The 20,515-nt window shown below is 39.5% G+C and overlaps 1 protein-coding gene across 2 annotated transcripts in view; it reads right to left on the bottom strand.

Moving 5' to 3' along the window:
• The window catches only part of LOC137105606 (junction plakoglobin-like), a 166,228-nt gene extending 154,368 nt beyond the window's left edge, over nucleotides 1-11,860 (bottom strand). For both annotated transcript variants that reach the window (XM_067488019.1, XM_067488020.1), the window contains exon 1: nucleotides 11,393-11,860. The gene's annotated coding sequence lies outside the window, so the exon portion shown is untranslated. The remainder of the gene's footprint in view (nucleotides 1-11,392) is intronic.
• Between the last annotated feature and the right edge of the window lie 8,655 nt (nucleotides 11,861-20,515).

The raw sequence follows: 20,515 nt of genomic DNA, 5'->3' as shown, positions 1-20,515 counted from the left end.
GTGCATGTCTGTTTCTTTCTCACACACTTACATGCACACACACACTCTATGCACAAACAGATACTGTATATTCACACTGGGTGAAAGAGAGAGATGGTAGTGAGAAAAAAGATAAATGGAAGATAAAGAAGCATCCAGGTCCAAAGCAAGGTCAGTGTGAGGAGCGGAGAAACAAACATACACACACACTACAGATCCCTGGAGATTGTAGATTTAAGAATTTAAGAGTGGCATCTCTACAACCACTGCATTGATTTTCATGTCAGCCAGAAAAATATCCTGCAGCTGTCTGCTCATTCTGTCTGTCTCTATGACAAATAAGTCACTCTGTCACAGCCCCTGGTGTTGTGCCCAGTTTACACCTCTGACATCTTACCTTTCAGAATGAAAATGAATCATATTGTTCTTTATTTGAAAACACTGGGTCAAGGTTCAGACTGTGTAATAGAGGTCTCAGAGCTGGTTTTAGCTCACATTGCTCCACTGGTGGAAGCAATTATTTTGTTTACATTTAATATTTCTCGCTCAACTGCACTGTGCATTTCTTCGAAGGGCAACAACACAGTGAAGGCATTAGTATCATATTAAATATTTGCAAAGGATTATTGAATGTTCTGAAAACACCATAGTTGGATTTTTTCACAAAGGTCTTTCAGGAAGACAAAGTGATGGACTCAGTTTTTTACTTATAAAATAGTGAAACTACCTTAACACCATGGCAACCCTACATAACCAAGGATCAGCATAGTACAAATATGAGTAAATGTTCTGCACTTATTAAGCGCTTTTCTACCTATTGGAACTCAAAACGCTTTACACTGCTTCTGATTCACCCATTTGCACTTACGATGACACACACTAACATTCACACACCGATGGGGGAGCTGCTATGCAGCTGGCCAACACTCACTGGGAGCAACTAAGTTGGGGTTCAGTGTCTTGCTCAAGGACACTTTGACATGTGACCGGAGGAGCCTCGGATTGAAACACCAACTGGGGGAATTGGTGGACGAGCGCTCTACCAGCACCACCACAGTCGCCCAGTAGGGTTCATAGGTGATATCCTTCAGGTCCCAAGCTGTTTTTTGCTCCTCAGAACAGGATCTTTCTATCTTTCTTTCATAGAAGTTTGTTTCATCAGTCTATAGAACTTTGTCCCACAACATTGCTGAATTATCTGAGAGTATGGTAATGAAGACTTATCTTGATCATTGACAAAGAAACGTGTTCACTTACATCCTGAAGAACATGGTGCAATATGAGCACTTTCCTAACACATCCTACTATATCATTCAAGAATCACAAGAACATGTATAAATATAACTGGTTGCTAGTTTGGGGGGTCAACTGATCTAATCTCTTCTCTAATCTCTTTTAACTTTTTCATCTCCACCATGTCAAACACCAATACACCATATGTGGCTAATGAATTACTCCACCTAATCTTTAATTAAATGACCCTCATTCAACTGGCTATTAGAGGGTAATTTCTATTGTCTGCCTTATTTATCAGCTACAAGAACTTTGCAATGGTGGAATAACATTTAGAGAAGCGAGTTTACGGGAAGAAGTTTGAGAATTAACTCATTTAAGATGATTTTTGCTGCAAGATGGTTGATTTCTTATTTTAGGAAGACGTGGAATTTATAGATTTGTTTTGGAAATGATGTGACCAATTGCTTAAATTTTGAAATGAATATTTTTTCTCCCCCCTTGCTTTATATAGTGTTTCAGCTGCTTAGCAAGTGAAGGCCTACTTTGTCATATATTTCATTCATGGTGGATCAGATGTTTTCAATGGACAGCAGACAGGTCATTTTAGAAAAAAAAGGAAAAAAAAAAAAAGGGAACTTGCATACCAATAAAAAACATCTCAGCGACAAAGCACATTGGAAGGAGCAGGTCATCCACACCTTTGCCACTGTGAATGACTAAGTATAATATAAATAGCAGTGTAGCCACCTGGACTCACTCCAGCCTTCACAATTGCCACTGTAAAAGAAAAATATGTTGTGACTGATGAGTAGATCTGTGGCTACTGGTCACTGATTTGTATATTTTAAAAAAAGTCACTTATGATTGGCCTATAAATGTGTGGCTATTGATCACTTGACCAATATAATACAGGTGTCATGATCCGACACTCCGTTACACTTCCTCCCTTTGGACTTTTATTTTGTAGCCCCTTTTTCCGTACTTCCTGGTCTTAGTTCTGTTCTGTAGCTTTACCGGTCATTTCCCTCATTGTTTGCACCTGTTCCCCTCACTATTTAAGTCCAGCCTTCCCCACAGCTCCCTGTCAGATCATTGTCATCTCCCTGCTGGCTAATGTCCTGAACTCATGGTTTACCTGATCCTAGCAATACTGACTCTGTGCATTGGACTCTGTTTTCTAGCAACTTTTGGTGTGAGGTTTGGCCTGTTTTCCATTCTGTCTCCTAGTTATTTTTCTATGATTTTGTTTAGGTGATAGTTCCTGCTCTATATTTTTGTTGCATACACCTAGTAGTTCATAGTTTGTTTGTAAACCTAGTTGCTTCTGTATTGTGCATTTAGTTTCCTGAGTAACCCCACAGATTAATGTTCAGTGTGGTTGGTTCTTTGTTTTTGTCCTCTGTGTCTTATTTTGTTTGGTTCTGCTTTATGCACATTTTGTCCCCTTAGTTTTTAGTGTTAGTTGGGTTTCTCAGTCTGATTTAGTGGAATGTATTTTGGTTTCTTATTTGTCTTGCTTTCATTTGGGTTTGGTGTTCAAGGTTGTTTTCCTGGGATCCGTGTTGCTCTGCATATTTCCGTTGTCAGCCATGTTTTCCTTTGTACCCTCCCGTTGGAGCGATTTCTGTTCTTTAATGATTTTTACTAACAAACGAGTTTTCTGTAGTCAATCCCTCAGTCTCCTCACTTGGGTCCCCCTTTCTATAATTGTGATAACAGGCCCAGAGAAACCTCTCGAGTTGAATTATTACTATTCAAAATAATTGTTTATAAATGGTAAGACTATATCAAATACTGCAGTTACGGACTATATTTTCAATTATCAAGAAAAAATAAATTGCAAGGAACATGATGGTTAAAGTCTCTGCTTTATTCATACATAACAGAAATGATACAAACACAACCGTCTGAAAACAATTACTGTCTAAAACAGTATCTTTCAAAGTGTCCAGCAACTCTTTGTGGTTCATTATGCTTATGTATGTTTCAGATCCACCTCCAGGTGCCAGGCAAGCTACTGAGTGCCATCCACTGAAACACCCCTCTATCGCTGTACTAGTGTTGCCAGAACAGCCTGGTAATACACACATTATCCTAATAATCGTTTGAACCTATTTGATGATCACTATGTTGCAATGCTTTTCAATCTTAATTCTACTCTCTAATGCAGTAGTTGCAGGACCCCTGCTCTACTTTTTTTCCAATTTACCCTGCGCTTGCCTGGATCAGGTGTGGTCGGTCAATCAGAAGGTGGCATATACCAATTCACTTTGTCTTTCCTGACTTCATCTTCATCTGAGCTGGTATCTTCCAGCTTCTGATTTACTAAACACCTGAAAGTGGTAATCTAGCGTAGGTGAAAAACAAACAGAGCAAGGGTCTTTGAGGAACATGCTTGAAGACCACTGTTCGATGTAAGATATCACTACAGCAGTACTTGAATGTATTTGCTCTAAGAGATATATATATATAAAAAAAAAAAAGGTGTGTACGTGGTTATGTTGGAACAGCCGTGTAATTTGCACATGATGTAAAGGTAAACATTGGGAGGTGGTCCCACACTTTTCTTCAGAGTTGTGGAGATGCCGTATTTCCAAAATTTTTTACATGCTAGCTCTCCTCTTTGTTTCTCCATGTGTTTAGATTTTCTGTCATTTTCCTTTTTAGTTTCCTCCACACTGGGGCCATCATCTCCTTTTGCTGCAGCCCCTGACTTGAAATCTGACTTTTTGTCTTCTGCTCCGGTTTTTATTTTTTGGTAACATAGAAAACATTTCTGCCACCTTCTGAACAGGAGGCACTATAAAATCATTATATATGAACCATTTATCTTAACTATCATAATATTCTATATTTAACTATAAACCTATTTTAACTGTTCTATTAATGTTTATTGCAGCTAGTACTTGCATTTTGCCATAAGTTGCCATTTCTGCATTACAGACCCCCCAGACAGGTTGTCAGTATTACACAGTTTATAATACTGTGCATAAAGAAAGTATTCCCCTTTTGTCATTTGCCTTATTTTCCTCAAAATTATACAAACAATACCCCATAATGCCAACATGACAGAAGTTTGTTTGCAAATTTAGAAAAAAAAAAAATCACATTCACATAACTATTCACTGCCTTTGTCACTACACTCAAAATTGATTTCTACTGATCATTCTTGGAATTTTTTCTACAACTTGATTGGAGTGGGAGTTGATTGGACACGATTTGGAAAGGCATACACCTGTCTATATAAGGTCCCAAAATTAACAGCCATAAAATCCAAGGACTTGTGAATGGTCTGCACTTATATAGCACTTTTCTACCTATTGGCAATCAAAGGGGTCAAAGATCTGGGGAGGGGTACAGAAATATTTCTGTAGCATTGAAGGTCCCAATGAGCACAGTGGCCTCTATCATTATATATAAATGAAAGTTTTAAACCACCAGGACTCTTTCTAGAGCAGGCCAAACTGCAATCGAGAATGAAGGGCCTTAGTCGGGGAGGTGACCAAGAACCAAGATGGTCACTCTGAAAGAGCTCCAGCGTTTCTTTGTGGAGAGGAGAACCTAGAAGAACAACCATCTCTGCAGCACTCTATCAAGTCTGTATGGTAGAGTGGCAAGACAGAAACCACTCCTCAGTAAAACGCACAAGACAGCCACCGTCATGTCTGGAGGAAACAGGCACCGCTCGACAACTGGCCAATACCATACCTACAGTAAAGCATGGTGGTCGCAGCATCCTGCTGTAGGGATGTAGCTCCTCAGTGTTGCACTGGATGACATGTTTATCTTTTCAGAAAGTTTGCACTATTGTATACTTACAATAAGTTTTCACTTTCACAGTGTCTGCAGATCACCGACAAACAATCACACTTTGCTACTGGCAGATATCATATAACTGATCACCTATTTAAAAATGTAGAAGGGCGAAGACAGTTAATAGCTGTCACAGTGGTATACAGACCCCAACACACTGCTGGTGTAGACAGACATAAAAGTAAGACATACAGTGGTAAAATAATTTTCTTGTCCTAAAGCACAAAAGGTACATCTCAAGGTTTAGCGCTGCCATCTTTTGCATTTTGCGTGTGTGTGAACCACCTATTTTCTGTCAGACTAAGGACCAGTTTATAGCTGTGAAGCTGCTTGAATTAAAACTACTTTAGGACTGAATCTCATTCTGACTGTCTGTGACCCACTTCAAACTTAGCTGAGGGTGGAATGTCGGGGGATAAAAAAGTGAATTGGTGTCATGCAGCTTCACACTGACTGAACACACCTGATCCAGGTAATCAACAGTGGGTAATGCAGGGATAGTTGGAAAAGAACCAGGACAGGAGCTCTCGTGCGGCTAGAATGAATGTCAGTGATCTATAACAAGTATCCTATAAGATAAGTATTAACACTTTTACATTCAATTATTGGAATTTGAAGGAGTTATTAGTAATACTTTCATAACTAATACACATTTTTCTGCTTTTTAGCATCTCATGACTTCTACAGGCATGGGTTCTACTTATTTTTTAATTAGGAACACCTTTGTAATGTACACCTGGTATTTGCTATTCCTTTCTAGCTTCCTAAAACACTCTGCACTTTAGACTGCAATCAGTCTAAAATACATAAATACATCTGAGAAAATGCACAGATTCAATAATTAAAAAACTGACTAAATCATAGTGATATCATAGTGAAGCCAAAAATAATCAAAAATGCAAACTGGTGTATGTGGATAATGGATCCTATTAAACACTGAGTAACAGAGAAGAGGAGTCTTTGTGGACCTGTCACCAGGGAACCTGTGTGCACAGCATGAGCAGCCAGACAAGCATAGGGTCATAACCAGCTTAGTGTCGTGGTTCAGCCACAAGATAGTTGTAACCTACACTGCTGCCCTTGTCATGAGTGTGTCATTGAATTAATATGCACAGTATCTGCTGATGAACAACCTGTGTACAAGCTCTAAAACCATTAACCTAGGCTTTTGTGACCCACTGAGAATCTGATAAGGTAAGTGTCATGGTGTATGACAGACGTGTAAACGGAGAGGGTGAGCAGCTGTCAAATTTAAAATACACAGTGTAACAGCATAAATCTGTTGATGATATGCACTGTAGATGATGATGATGATGATAACTTCAAACTCTTTGCAATTGTTCTCTGAGAAACTCCTTTTCAATATTGCTCCACTATTTTTCGCCACAGCATTGGGGGAATTGGTGATCCTCTGCCCTTCTTGACTTCTGAGAGACACTGCCACTCTGAGAGGCTCTTTTTATACCCAGTCGTGTTGCCAATTGACCTAATAAGGTGCAAACTGCTCCTCCAGCTGTTCCTTATATGCACATTTAACTTTTCTGGCCTCTTATTGCTACCTGTCCCAACTTATTTGGAATGTGTAGCTCTCATGAAATTGGATTGGATTACTTTTTTATTCACAATTTGTACAGTGTGCCAACTTTTGTGGAATCAGGTTTGTTAAAAAAAAGTTGGAAGAGGAAAACAAAAGGCTGGAAAAGTAAGTGCCACAAATAAAAAACAAGTGGAGCATTTGACAACTAATTAGGTTAATAGGCAACAGGTCAGTAACATGCCTGGGAACGTAAAGATGGGCAGAAGTTCACCAGTCAGTGACAAACTGTGTTTAAAAGTCATGGAACAATTTCTTTAAAACTTTTAAGATCCCACCATCCCAGTATATAATATCAAAAGATTATACTTCACTGGACATCACTGCATTGGCTCAGGAACACTTCCAGAAATCACTGTCAGTGAACACAGTTCACTGTGGAATCCATTAATGTTAGTTAAAGCTGTATCATCTGCAAAGAACAAGCCATATGTGAACACGATCCAGAAAAAGCCACCGTGTTCTTTGGCCCAAATCTCATTTAAAATGAGCTTAGGTAAAATGTTCTGTGGTCAGATGAATCAAAATATTAAAGTCTTTTTGGAAACCATAGACTGAAAAGGAGAGGGACCATCCAGCTTGTTCAAAAACCTGCATCTCTGAGTGTATGGAGATGCATTAGTGCCTATGGCGTGGGCAGGTTACACATCTGAAAAGGCACCATCAATACTGAAAAGTGCATAGAGGATTTAGAGCAACATGGTGCATCCAGAAAGTATTCCGAGCGCTTAACTTTTTCTACATTGTGTTACGTTACAGCCTTATCCCATAATGGATCAAATTAATTATGTTCCTCAAAATTCTACAAACAATACCCCATAATGACTGTGAGGTTGAACTTAGAATGAAGAAATGTTAACTTTAAAACGGGATAAATAACAACACAAAATACAAGAAAAAGGGGGAAATATATTATTATAATATATATAATTAATATATATAAATAATTGAGACGAAGAGGTTTGGTTGCTAAGCAACGTGAGGAAGTGGAGGCGACCACTTGGTTTCCGAGACGGAAAACAAACATACTGTATGTGCAGTATAGGTGATGCGGATGCAGCAGATTGGAGATGCAGACCATGAGATAAGAGTCGAAAAGTTTCGACTGCTATGCTATTGTACTTTCGGGCTTTGACTCTGTTCCGGGATCTGTTTTGAGCCCGTTTTGTTACTGAAGAAAGCGTGGATAAGCAAGGCAAAACTGAGTTATTCCTGCATCTCCTGTGGTTGGCTTACACCTTTTTCAAGTTTGAGCAGACGTCGAAGCAGAGAACCCAAAAAACTTGACAATGACAACCTGAAATAAGTTTGTTAAAAATTTTTGCAAATTTATCAAAAAGTGGCCCGTAGTGGCCCAGCCAGAGCCCAGACTTGTACTTAATTGAACATCTCTGGAGAGATCTGAAAATGACCTTGAGAGATACTGCAAAGAAGAATGGGAGAAACTCCCCAAAAATATGTGTTCCAAGCTTGTAGCATCATACTCAAAAGGACTTGAGGCTGTAAGTGGTGATAAAGGTGCCTCAACAAAATATTAAGAAAAGTAAAAAACTTATGTACATGTGATTTTTTTCTGTTTTCGTTTTTCATAAATTTGCAAAGATTTTAAACAAACTTCTTTATGTTGTCATTGTGTGGAAAATAAGGAATTTAATTCATTTTGAAATAAGGCTGTTACAGCAAAAAGTGGAAGAAGAGATACCTACTTTCTGGATGCACTGTATGCTTAGCATTGGCAGACAGAAATATGGAATTGTTTTTCTTTTTATTCTACAATTAAATATAAACAAGCAGAAACTAAATAACATGGAGCCCAAGGTAGCTGGAAAATGCAGAAAATTTCTCATTTCTAGTGAAATTATGTAACATAAAGTTATCACAACAGTCTGTCCAACATTTAGCAATAACATTGAAGCCATCTGGTGGTTTAGCCACAACATATAAAATACCACAATGACAACAATAAAACATGCTCATTCTCGTCCATAACTGGCTTGTCGAATTCGGACCATGGAGCCGCTCACACTGCAGACAGCGACCTGCCAGTTTAACTGCAGCTAGTCAGGCCACCTTTCAGCCTTTGTCTAAAATCATTTATACTGGGACTGAAATCGAAGCAAATTGCTACAGTGTCTGCCTGGCTTTACACAGTGCTGAGCTAACATGTTGTTCTTTTGCTTACAAAACTGTTTAACAATGGACCCAAACAACAGACCTAAGAGAAAGTAACTTTACTAACCATTCACAAATGGCCTCTTGCATTTGACTCCAGATAAAGTAAATGAGGTTAAAAATTAGATCCATAGATGAATATGCTTATGCCTGCTATCCTGCTGCTGCTGTGCCCATGTGTTCTCAGACATACCACAAAGCATCATCTGATTGGTATATCAGCTGGAAAATTAACACACACAGACCTCCAGGACATTTGAAAACTTGTTAAAGAATGTAATATGTGAGCTTTAAAAAAATCTTACTAAAACAAGCCCTGGAATGCAAGATTTTGCAGTCTGGATGCATGTCTGGGTCCAAACAAAGACCAGAGTCCACCAATGACCACTTACCTAAAGAGTTGGTTCAGTCCTATGGTCCTTCTTTTCAGGTAATGGAAGTGTGACAGGATGCTTACAGTCTTTGCTTGCAGGTGAACCATCTGGTTTAGAGTCTTTGGCTACACTAAGTTGTCTACTTTTAGTGAGAAGTTCCAAACTCTACTACTCTACAATCTCCAGCTGCTGTATACATTTGCAACCAAGCATGTTGGATCAGTGTCTGTGGTAAACTAATTACTCACATCTCACATTCACTACAGAGTAGCAGTGAGTGGGCTCAAAAAATAAAAATAAATAAATAAAATATTAACTCTGTTCTTTGTAACATTGGCAGTCTTGTTTCGGTAAATGAGAAACTCCAGTGCTGCAGTCCTGGCTCCATGTATGTCAGGGTGCTTTTTGACACTGACATGAATTGCCACATCTGGACAATAAACACAGCCTTGCACACAGTATTTTCACAAACACATGCTGTTACAGTTAAACCAAACTAAACAATATATAAGGAGAGGCCTAATTTTATAAATTCAGCATGTCCTCACAAATAGAACAGAGTGATTGTGAATATATTAGAATATCTCTATGTATGCTGTCAGTCATCCATAGGATGAATGGGATCTTTGTTGTGCCTGTTCCAATCACACCAGCAGTGAAGCTTTATTATTTCAGCATCTTCAAACAGAGCCTAGAGGCTGGAGTTCCCTCAGATGCAAAAACAGATTTTACCTAATCAAATCGTTAGACACTGACAGAGTGTGACTTTAACCTGCAAGAGGGCTGGAGTGAGTGAAAGCTGACAACAGAACAGATGGCCACTGCTGAGATTGTTCCATAATCATGACACAGTAATAGAAATGCATATATAAAGGCTTTTACACATCATTTAGGTATGTTACAGTGGTTGAACTCACCATCAGTCGCTGTTATCATACACACTGAACACACATTGTAAAGTTAAATGTTGAGCAAGAAAAGCAAAGCATGCATCCACCCAATCAAATACACAAGCTTTGAAAGTCTCACACACAGGGCCAGTTCTCTGTCCTCTACACCCACTTGTCACAAAAAAGAATGTGGAGTCAACACCAAAAACACTGTTAAAATGTGAGTGTGTGTGTATGTGTGTGTGTGTGTGTGTGAGAGAGAGAGAGAGACACAGATTTAAATACCACCGGTGACAATTGCAACTGTGCTAAGGGACTCCCTTTCTGTCCCTTCAGATTTCACATTGGCACCCAAAACGTCTGCATGAGACATTATGCTGCCCACAGAAACACACACATGAAACATGCATACAGAGTGGGGTTTTAGCAAGAATACAGGTATTCTACCTGGATTGATTTTGTAAACATTATGGGAATGTGTTTGTCAGTGTGTGTGTGTGTGTGTTTGTGTGACAGATACATTTTTCTTCAGTGCCATTGCTGTGGGGAAATTTTGTTGGGTCCTCACAACTTTAAAACGCTGTTTGAGGTGATGATTGAAGGGTATAGTTAGGGTAACAACATTGGGTTCAGGTGTTAAAGTTGATGTTTAAAGTTTGGGTTTTGGTGATGGGATGCATAAGGTCACTGAGTAGCCTTCCAATTATTGTGAGACCAATGTGTGCTGTGAGCAGGAGAAAGGGAGGATTATCATGCAGGGGGAGAATGTACAGAGGCGACATGAAACCCACAAACTGTACAGTTTCCAAATATTCTCAGTCTAATTTTACAGGCACGCACGCACACACACACACACACACACACACACACACACACACACACACACACACACTGCATGCAGTACTGTCTACTTATACAAGACACAGCGATGTCAAAGCCCTCAGCCCTGCAGGAGCACATCGTATTTAATACAGACCTCAGCACTGCTCCCGTTTGTTAGATATTCTAAACCATATTCTCTTCATGGACACAGTTCACATGAATTAAGACTTCATGTGGGAACTGTATGATGCCAATGAAAGGCTGGAGCCCTCACCCAGAAGATAAGCATTTAAATATCTGAAGTTTCCTGAGGACAGAGGGGATGCAGTTCGCAGACAAAACCCCGTTTATGTTTCTAATGATGGCCACGATGCTGTAGAATGACCACTGACTGGAGGTCACTCTTCACCCTCCTCTTTATTTACCACCACATCTCTAGCGACCATGCGTAAAATGCGAGCTCGTTATCTGGTAACCGTGCGTAAAAAGATAGCTCAGCTGGTTGTGGTTACCTTGTTAAATGGACAGCAGTCTCGTGCGGCTCCTTGTCGCAGCAGTGACACCTTCAACTTTTCCTTCTGTTCTCTCCTTAAATCCACAGTTAGTGCAATTCAGGTGCAGGTCCGCGGTTATCTCGTTTTTGTGCCCTCTCTATTTCGCTGTGTCTGCCGTTAAAGACGGTGTGCCGCACGCAGCCAGCAAGGCGGAGTGAAGGGAGCGAACTGGCAGCGACTCGCCTGCTACAGCGTCATAGGAGATGGAAGTGAAGACGTCTCACTCGGTCGGTGAGGGGCGTCGTTTTCAGGCTTCGCTGAGAAATATCATCTTTGCTACCAGCACTGTGCTGCAGATCCCGGCCAGCTCCTGGCTTCCATTGTCTCGGGGGTGCCTCTCAAAAATAAAACAAAAGAGAATGTATTAGGATGTTTGTATCTGCTTTTCACTCCAACCAAATGATAGTGGGTGAACCTGTTTGCGTTTCTTGATTTTATGTCAGTGCCAGCTGAGGAAAGCATCGTGTCCTTTATAGATCAGCTGGAGCAGAAAATATGAACCCACCCACCTCCCTAACCTCCAGCCTTACAGTTTGGTTTGCCAAATGACAGGCATACTATACCTTAATTTGGCTTTTAAAATTGGTGTTAGATGTATAGCAATCACCACAACAATAATACCACCTCCTGGTTTTAACCTAAATAAAAATATTACAAACTAATGAATGCTGATGTATTGTTATGGGTTAACCACCTCTCAGCACATAAAATCTGCTCCACCTTTACCAACAGTAATCTTTAAACCTTGTTTTTTATTAATTAGCATACATATTTTGCCATAATCTGTATTTTTTTTTTAATATACATTATTTTCCTGTGTGAAGTACTTATAGCATGGCATTCATTTCTTACAGTGTAGTCACATTCGCGGTGGAAACATTCAGGGACACTGTGGTAAGCAGGAAAACTTAACAACCAGCAGCCTGTTCTATATGAATCTATGGCACCAAAGCTTTTATTATGACCAGATTGAATAATCTTAAACAATATACAACTATATTGTATAACAGATGAACTGTTATTAAATTGTTTTGTCCTCCCATTAACGTTGACCATTTTGGTCATGATTCCATTCATAAACATGAATTTTGTTATTGCAAGTAGAGGTAGTAGAGGCTTCCACAGTACAAGAATGAGAAGACAATCAAAGTTGAAACGGGCATCAACGGGTTACTGAACAGGCCTACTGGCGATAAACCCAGAGGTCGGAGAAACACCAGTTACTGTTCATATTTCATGTTTAAAGAGCTAAGTTAAAATACACCCAAAGAGCTGCACAACCACAAAAAGATGATAAACATTTAAAAAATGATGAACACATAATCAAAAGTATCTAAAACAGCAAAAATGCACAAACTACAAAAACCAGAGATAAAACCAAAAGAAAATCTCCAGAAACAGACTAGAAACAACCAAAAATTTAAAATGTTGGAATGTTCTTCCCACTGTCTATGACCAAGGGCCCACTTTTTTATAATCTGTCCATAGATTTTATTACATTATCCAGAATAGTCTGATCTTTTCATGTTAGGTAAGAAAAAACAAGAACGATAATTTACAATGGGAAAAAAAATATGTTTATGGAACCAGAGTGATTTATATACACACTGTGTATGAAGCATAACAATATTTATCATCATTAACATCTTACCAATTCAAATATTATTTAATATGGTAAACAAATAACATAACAATCACATTATGTTTATGATTATTCTATACAAAATAACTTTCATCACTAATTAATGGAAAAATACAATATGAATTTGGCCTAGTTTCTTCACCGTGTAGCTTGTGGGTCACGCTTTGCTTCCCCGAGTGAACGTTCCTGTCAGACATAGAGCATCTCTGATGGCAGCAGCACGCAGTCCCCGCCCAGCGGTCAGACAGTGGTGGGAACCGGAGCAGAAACAGCTGCTGTTATTGCCAAATGATTGAAAAGCATGTGCGAAATCTCCGTGACAATCTGTTATTAATTTAATGTTCTCGTGGCGGAGAAGAAGCGAGGCTGCGCATTCACATTTAAAGTTGTGCAAAAAGAAGGATGTGGAGCCATGACTGTTACACAAGCTCACAGGGGGCAGGGACTTAAGGGATTTACAAGTGTTTTATTATTATTATTATTATTATTATTATTATTATTATTATTATTATTATTATTATTATTATTATTATTATTATTATTATAGTTCTTGTTGTTGCTGCTGCACATTAAACAGAAGAATATCTACAGACATAAGAAGGTGATAAAACAAGTCCATTGGTGGAAAGCTCATGAGGAAAGCATGTCTACAAACAAACAACCCCCTCTCCAGCACACAAACATTATCAAAAAAATGCTTACATGTTAGATTACTTTATCATATTGTGTCAACCTTTCATAAATCATAAAGGCAAAAGTACACAGGTTGCCTGAAAAAAATAGTCCACTGGAAACACAAGTACCCCTTAGAACTGTACATGCAAGTTGAAATACATATTCTAACATTTATTTTAGGTACAAAAGTGCAAGTACTCCACTATATTAAATGCTAACTTCTATTAATAGCATGAAGGTACAAGTCTAGTCCATATTTGTTCTATGTGTGCCTCATAATTGTTGTAGAGGAGCAACACAAGTGTGTGTGTGAGTGTGTGCGTTTGTGAACAGAGGCACTCAGTGCAAGGAGGGAATGCAGGCAACTGCTTGGGGCCCTGGGCCAGAAGGGGGCCCCCAAGGGCTGACAAAAGGTAAACTATGTACAGCACTTACTGTGTGCAAAGTTTTCAATGACACTATTCTATTTAGTACAACACAGTCATCTTTAGGCACTTGACAGAATAAAGTCAAGCCTACGAATATGTATAGAGAAAACCCAACAATTGCCCCTTGAGCAAGCCCTAGGCAACAGTGGAGAGGAAGACCTCCCTTTAATGGAAGAAACTTCCAGCAGAAGATGAGATGAGAGGAGAGAGGGACAAGAGGACTATCAGTCACAGACCTCCCTAAGAGGACCTCTACCGCGACTCCATTACTCCGTTGCAAGTAAGAAAGTGCCTTGAAATGACTTTGTTGTGAATTGGCGCTATATAAATAATGTTGAATTGAAAAGTAGCACATGATTCAGTGTAAACAAACAGGTCTAATTAAACAATGAAAACTAGCTGATGAAAATGTAAAAAATAAATGGTGAATGACCTGCACTTACATAGCACTTTTCTACCAATTAGTACTCAAAGCGCTTTACACTGCTTCTTATTCACCCATTCACACTGACAATCACACACTGATGGGGGAGCTGCTATGTAGCTGGCCAACACTCACCAGTAGCAACTAAGTTGGATTTCAGTGTCTTGCTCAAGGACACCTCAACATGTAACCGGAGGGGCGGGGCATCGACCAGGACCTCTTGCGCCACAGTCACCCCATGAAAATGAAGAGGAGTTATCATCCTGGGAGAGTAAAAAAAGTGGAAGAGGAGAATCTATCACATTGTTTCTTTTGTTTCTTTTGACATTTAACGTTAGCTATCTAAGTTATCAGAGCAGCTTATTGTGTCAATTAGTAAACTGATGAAAGCTAACTGTCAAGTAATGAATGCTAAGTTATGAATTTTAGATGCAAATATGTTTAATTATCTTGCAAGAGAGAAGTACATCAACAGAGTTTCAATTCTCCATGCTATGCAGTTCTAAACTTCATACATTCACACATTATTTTTACAAGTTTTTGTTGATGGGCAGCCCATCCTCCACCCTCAGGACACTGCCCCCGGCCCTTTCTCCTTTTATGGAAACCATTTCTCTTTCCAGCACTTTGATAAGCACCTGTGAGCACGGAGTGACTCTGGGTCAGAGTCAGTGTGGGATAGTCTGCTGTTAGACAATAACTGACCTTGGACAACATTTTCAAAAGTACAGTGAGACCAAGTTGCCATTATAACTAGGTAAAATGCTAAGAGTAAAATGTAATCATTTAATCATACCTGATTTTCCATCACAATTCAGGCACTGTTTTTGTGTAACGTAGACATCACTGGGGTACAGAGCTAAGCACAGATTAGAAAGTATATAGCATATTTTCATCACTAGAATCTGTGTGCAGGTCAACATCAGGTTATAAAAGAGGAACTAAATTCTTTCCAGATGTTATATCAATAAGTGCCATCTGATGAGTCATAGCACTCTGTCTTCTTCTTCTTCTTCTCCTTTCGGCTGTTCCCTTTCAGGAGTCGCCACAGCGAATCATGTGCCTCCATCTAACTCTGTCCTCTGCATCCTCTTCTCTCACACCAACTAACTTCATGTCCTCTCTCACTACATCCATAAATCTCCTCTTTGCTCTTCCTCTAGACCTCCTGCCTGGCAGCTCCAACCTCAGCCTCCTTCTACCGATATATTCACAGTTTCTCCTCTGAACATGTCCAAACCACCTCAATCTGGCCTCTCTGACTTTATCTACAAAACATCTAACATGAGCTGTCCCACTGATGTCCTCATTCCTGATCCTGTCCATCCTCGTCACTCCCAAAGAGAACCTCAACATCTTAAGCTCTGCTACCTCCAGCTCTGCCTCCTGTCTTTTCTTCAGTGCCACTGTCTCTAAGCCGAACATTATCTCTGGTCTCACCACCATCTTGAAACATCTTTCCTTTCATTTTCGCTGATACTTTTTTATCACACAACATACCTGACACTTTTCTCCACCCGTTCCAACCTGCTTGCACTCACCGTTTTACTTCCTTTCCCTGTAACCTCACCGTTCCACCTGGGCCCCTCTTATTGACCCACATGTATTCTGTCTTGATGCGGCTAAGCTTCATTCCTCTGTGACTCACATAATTAGACCTCCTACACATGGGATAAGACAACACCTGTAAAATGTAAAAATTGCAAGCACAACAAATTTAGAAATAAGCAATAAAAATATAACAGGTTTCCATTGACCAAATATCTGGTCAATCCAGTCGATCCAAGCAGTATTTACACCAGAGTTTCATGCAAATTCCTCCCTGAGGGATCTAAGACCCTCTAGGGCTCTGGTGACACTTCCATCAGGTGCAGTATTATTAGGAATGAAAGCACAACATGAGTCTCCAAACATCACACAAACAACCTTCTTTCTCAGCAAGGAGCATGTCTAGGTCCATCCTTTTCTGCCAGCTGCTCGGCCAAGCATTCTACAGCATCAGAGGTGTGGTGAATATAATACATGTAATTCATCCAATCAACATTTTTATTAATGCCACAAAGAAAACTCAAATGCTGCAGCTATTTGCTTTCTAATTTTCCATCAAATTATTTTTTATGGGCACTGCACTTCCCCCCTGGAGAATGGGGAGATGTGATTGATTCCTACCTTCGATTCCAAACGTCACCTGTGTACGCGTTCCTGTCCAGTTCTGGGATAGAGTCTGTTGTGGGTTTCCTCCACAGATTCACCACATCTTTCAAAGCATTTGTTTTAATCGGCCAGTGTTCTGTGGCGCAAGGAGTCTCGTTCTGTCTTCCATGGTGTTGTTCTCACTGCTTTCCTTCTTCAAGGCTTTAGGACTCAGAGTGCAGGCACACCCACTTGCACTCGTCCTCTTTGTCACCAGGAGAACCTTAAGTGTGAGTGAATTAGTGAGTGTTGTGTGGTTGTGTGCATTATTTGGAAGGGTCCGTTCAACCTCCTAGACATCCTTCAGGTGGAATAGAAAGAATGACCTTCTCCTGTTAATGTATTTGAAACAAAGCAGAAGACAACGTAATACTGCAACATGTAATTTTCCCGATTTTTGAGATTTTAGAGAACAATTTTATTATTATTTTTTCCTCTTATCCCCATGTTCATTAAAACAACCGGAGAAACCTCAGTCCAAAAAGACTTTCTTCGTACCAATTTCGTTTTGAGTACGCCAGTCATAACAACACAATATCTCCTCTCTCAATTGGGCCTCAACTCAGTGAAATCAATCATCACATGGTCAGATGGTTTATCAGATGAAGGATGTGCTCCCTGTGGCTTTAGTAATGTCACATAAAAAATTCCACTATAGCAGATGCTTAAGTGAAAAAGCTGTCAACAAATTTAAAGAAATTATTTCTTCATCATTTGCTTCACCATATGTTAATACAATGGAAAGTAGTCTCCTTAATGTTACTCCTGCACAAGTAGATTATCTTGTTGACAATTCTGCAGCCTCACTACGTACAATACTCGATAGTGTTGCCCCTCTGAAAAAGAAGGCACTAAACCAGCAGAGCCGATCTCCATGGTATAGTTCACAAACACGCAACTTAAAACAGGAAACACGAAAGTTAGAAAGGAAGTGGCGTTCCAGAAAGTTAGAAGAATCTCATTTAGCCTGGAAAAATAGTTTAAAAATGTACAAAAAAGCTCTCAGTGATGCCAGAACAGCATATTATTCATCATTAATAGAAGAAAACAAGAACAACCCCCGGTTTCTGTTCAGCACTGTAGCCAGGCTGACTAAGAGCCATAGTTCTGTTGAGCCTACTATTCCCTTAACTTTGAGCAGCAATGACTTCATGACCTTCTTTATGAATAAAATTGTAGCTATTAGAGAACGAATTCACCAGATCCTCCCCCCAAAAATTACAGATAGATCTTCATGTTCAACAGTGCTAGAGTCATCGATAAGGCCCCAATCCCTGTTAGACTGCTTTTTACCCATAGATCTCTCTGAGCTAACTTCAATTATTACCTCATCTAAACCAACAACCTGTCTGCTAGACCCTATTCCAACTAAGCTGCTCAAGGAAGCTTTACCCTTAATAGATACATTCATATTAGATATCATCAATCTATCTTTAGAAACAGGCTATGTACCACAGGCCTATAAGGTAGCTGTAATTAAACCTTTACTTAAAAAACCCTGTCTTGACCCAGGTGTTTTAGCCAATTACAGACCAATATCTTATCTCCCCTTTATTTCTAAAATAATTGAAAAAGTAGTCGCAAAACAATTATGTGATCACCTTCATAGGAATAATTTGTATGAAGACTTTCAGTCAGGATTTAGAGTTCATCATAGTACAGAAACAGCACTGGTAAAAGTCACCAACAATCTTCTCATGGCCTCAGATACTGGACTCATCTCTATACTTGTTCTGTTAGATCTTAGTGCTGCATTTGATACCATTGATCATAACATTTTATGACAGAGACTGGAACATGAAATTGGGATTAAAGGAACTGCACTAGGTTGGTTTAAATCTTATCCGTCTGATAGATTTCAATTTGTTCATGTTAATGATGAATCCTCCATGCACACAAAGGTTAGCTATGGAGTTCAACAAGGCTCTGTGTTAGGACCAATACTTTTTACTTTATATATGTCTCCTTTAGGCAACATTATTAGAAAACACTCCATAAATTTCCATTGCTATGCTGATGATACCCAGCTATATTTATCTATGGAACCAGATGAAAAAAAAATCAGTTAATTAGGCTTCAAGACATAAAGGCCTGGATGTCCCACAATTTTTACCTCTAAACTAAAACTGAAGTCATAGTATTTGGGCCCAAAAACCTCAGAAATATGATGTCCAACCTTATGGTTACTCTAGATGGCATAAGTCTGGCCTCCAGTACTACTGTAAGGAACCTTGGAGTTATGTTTGATCAGGATCTGTCCTTTAACTCACATATAAAACAAATCTCTAGAACAGCCTTCTTCCACCTACGGAACATTGCCAAAATTAGGAGCATCCTGTCTCAAAGTGATGCCGAAAAACTGGTCCATGCATTTGTTACCTCTAGGTTGGACTACTGTAATTCCCTACTTTCAGGATGCCCCAGTAATTCCCTAAAGAGCCTGCAATTAATCCAAAATGCTGCAGCAAGAGTGCTGACTGGAACTAGCAAGAGAGATCATATTTCAACTTCACTAGTTTCTCTCCATTGGCTTCCAATTAAATGTAGAATAGAATTTAAAACCCTGCTTCTTACATATAAAGCTCTGAATGGTCAGGTTCCATCATATTTAGAAGACCTCATAGCACCATATCATCCCAGTAGACCACTTCGCTCTCAGAATGCAGGCCTACTTGTGGTTCCCAGAATTTCCAAAAGTAGAATGGGAGGTAGAGCCTTTAGCTATCAAGCTCCTCTCTTGTGGAACCAGCTCCCAGTTCAGATTCGGGAAGCAGACACCCTCTCTACTTTTAAGTCTAAGCTTAAAACCTTCCTTTTTAATAAAGCATATAGTTAGTTATAGTTATGCTGCCATAAGCTTAGACTGCTAGGGGACCCACCCCCCAATGCACTGAGCTCCTTCCCTCCTCTTGACCATCTCTCCTCTCCTCTCATCCCGCAATTGTCACCACTGTATGTCATTAACTCTGTGTGTTCTCTCCCGTAGTTGTCTTTGTCCTCCTCTGTCCCCCTCTCTCTGTCCCTCTTTGCAGGTGTCCCCAGCTTTGAAGCTGTGTGTTTTACAGTGTGCAGCTACTGGTCCTACCAACCTGCCCAATGTTTTGTTATTGCTTTTTGTTGCTCTGTTCTTTTCTCTCTCCCCTTTCCACTAACCCCAACCGGTCGAGGCAGATGGCCGTCCACCCTGAGCCTGGTTCTGCTGGAGGTTTCTTCCGTTAAAGGGAGTTTTTCCTCTCCACTGTTGCCTATGGCTTGCTCCAGGGGGAATTGTTGGGTTCTCTTTATATATCTTATAATCTTGACTTTATTCTGTAAAGTGCCCTGAGATGACTTTGTTGTGAATTGGCGCTATATAAATAAAGTTGAATTGAATTGAATTGAACATAGATAAAGCGAGATTGACAATATTTCTGTGCATATTATACAAACCCCTTGGTAAACCATCAACCTGTGTGTCAACTTTATCAGGGTTTAAGAAAACTTTTTTTTTACATTTCTTTCTCAGATATATGTTATTACACAAACATTTAGATCAAGCAGCATTATTAGATTAAAGAAATATGATTGTTCCAGATTCGTGAACAATTCAAAGTCTGTTTTTGTCTTCAGTTCTTCTTCTATAAGCCACAAATTCAGCATCTTAAGCTAAATAATATGATAAACATCACATTATGTAACAACAGCAAAATCTTCTTGGTTCTCTCCAGTGGTGGGCTTGT

This window comes from Channa argus, chromosome 20, assembly GCF_033026475.1.
Source record: "Channa argus isolate prfri chromosome 20, Channa argus male v1.0, whole genome shotgun sequence".
NCBI lineage: Eukaryota > Metazoa > Chordata > Actinopteri > Anabantiformes > Channidae > Channa > Channa argus.
The sequence above is the reverse complement of the archived record's forward strand: the minus strand, read 5'-3'. Positions and strand labels throughout refer to the sequence as shown.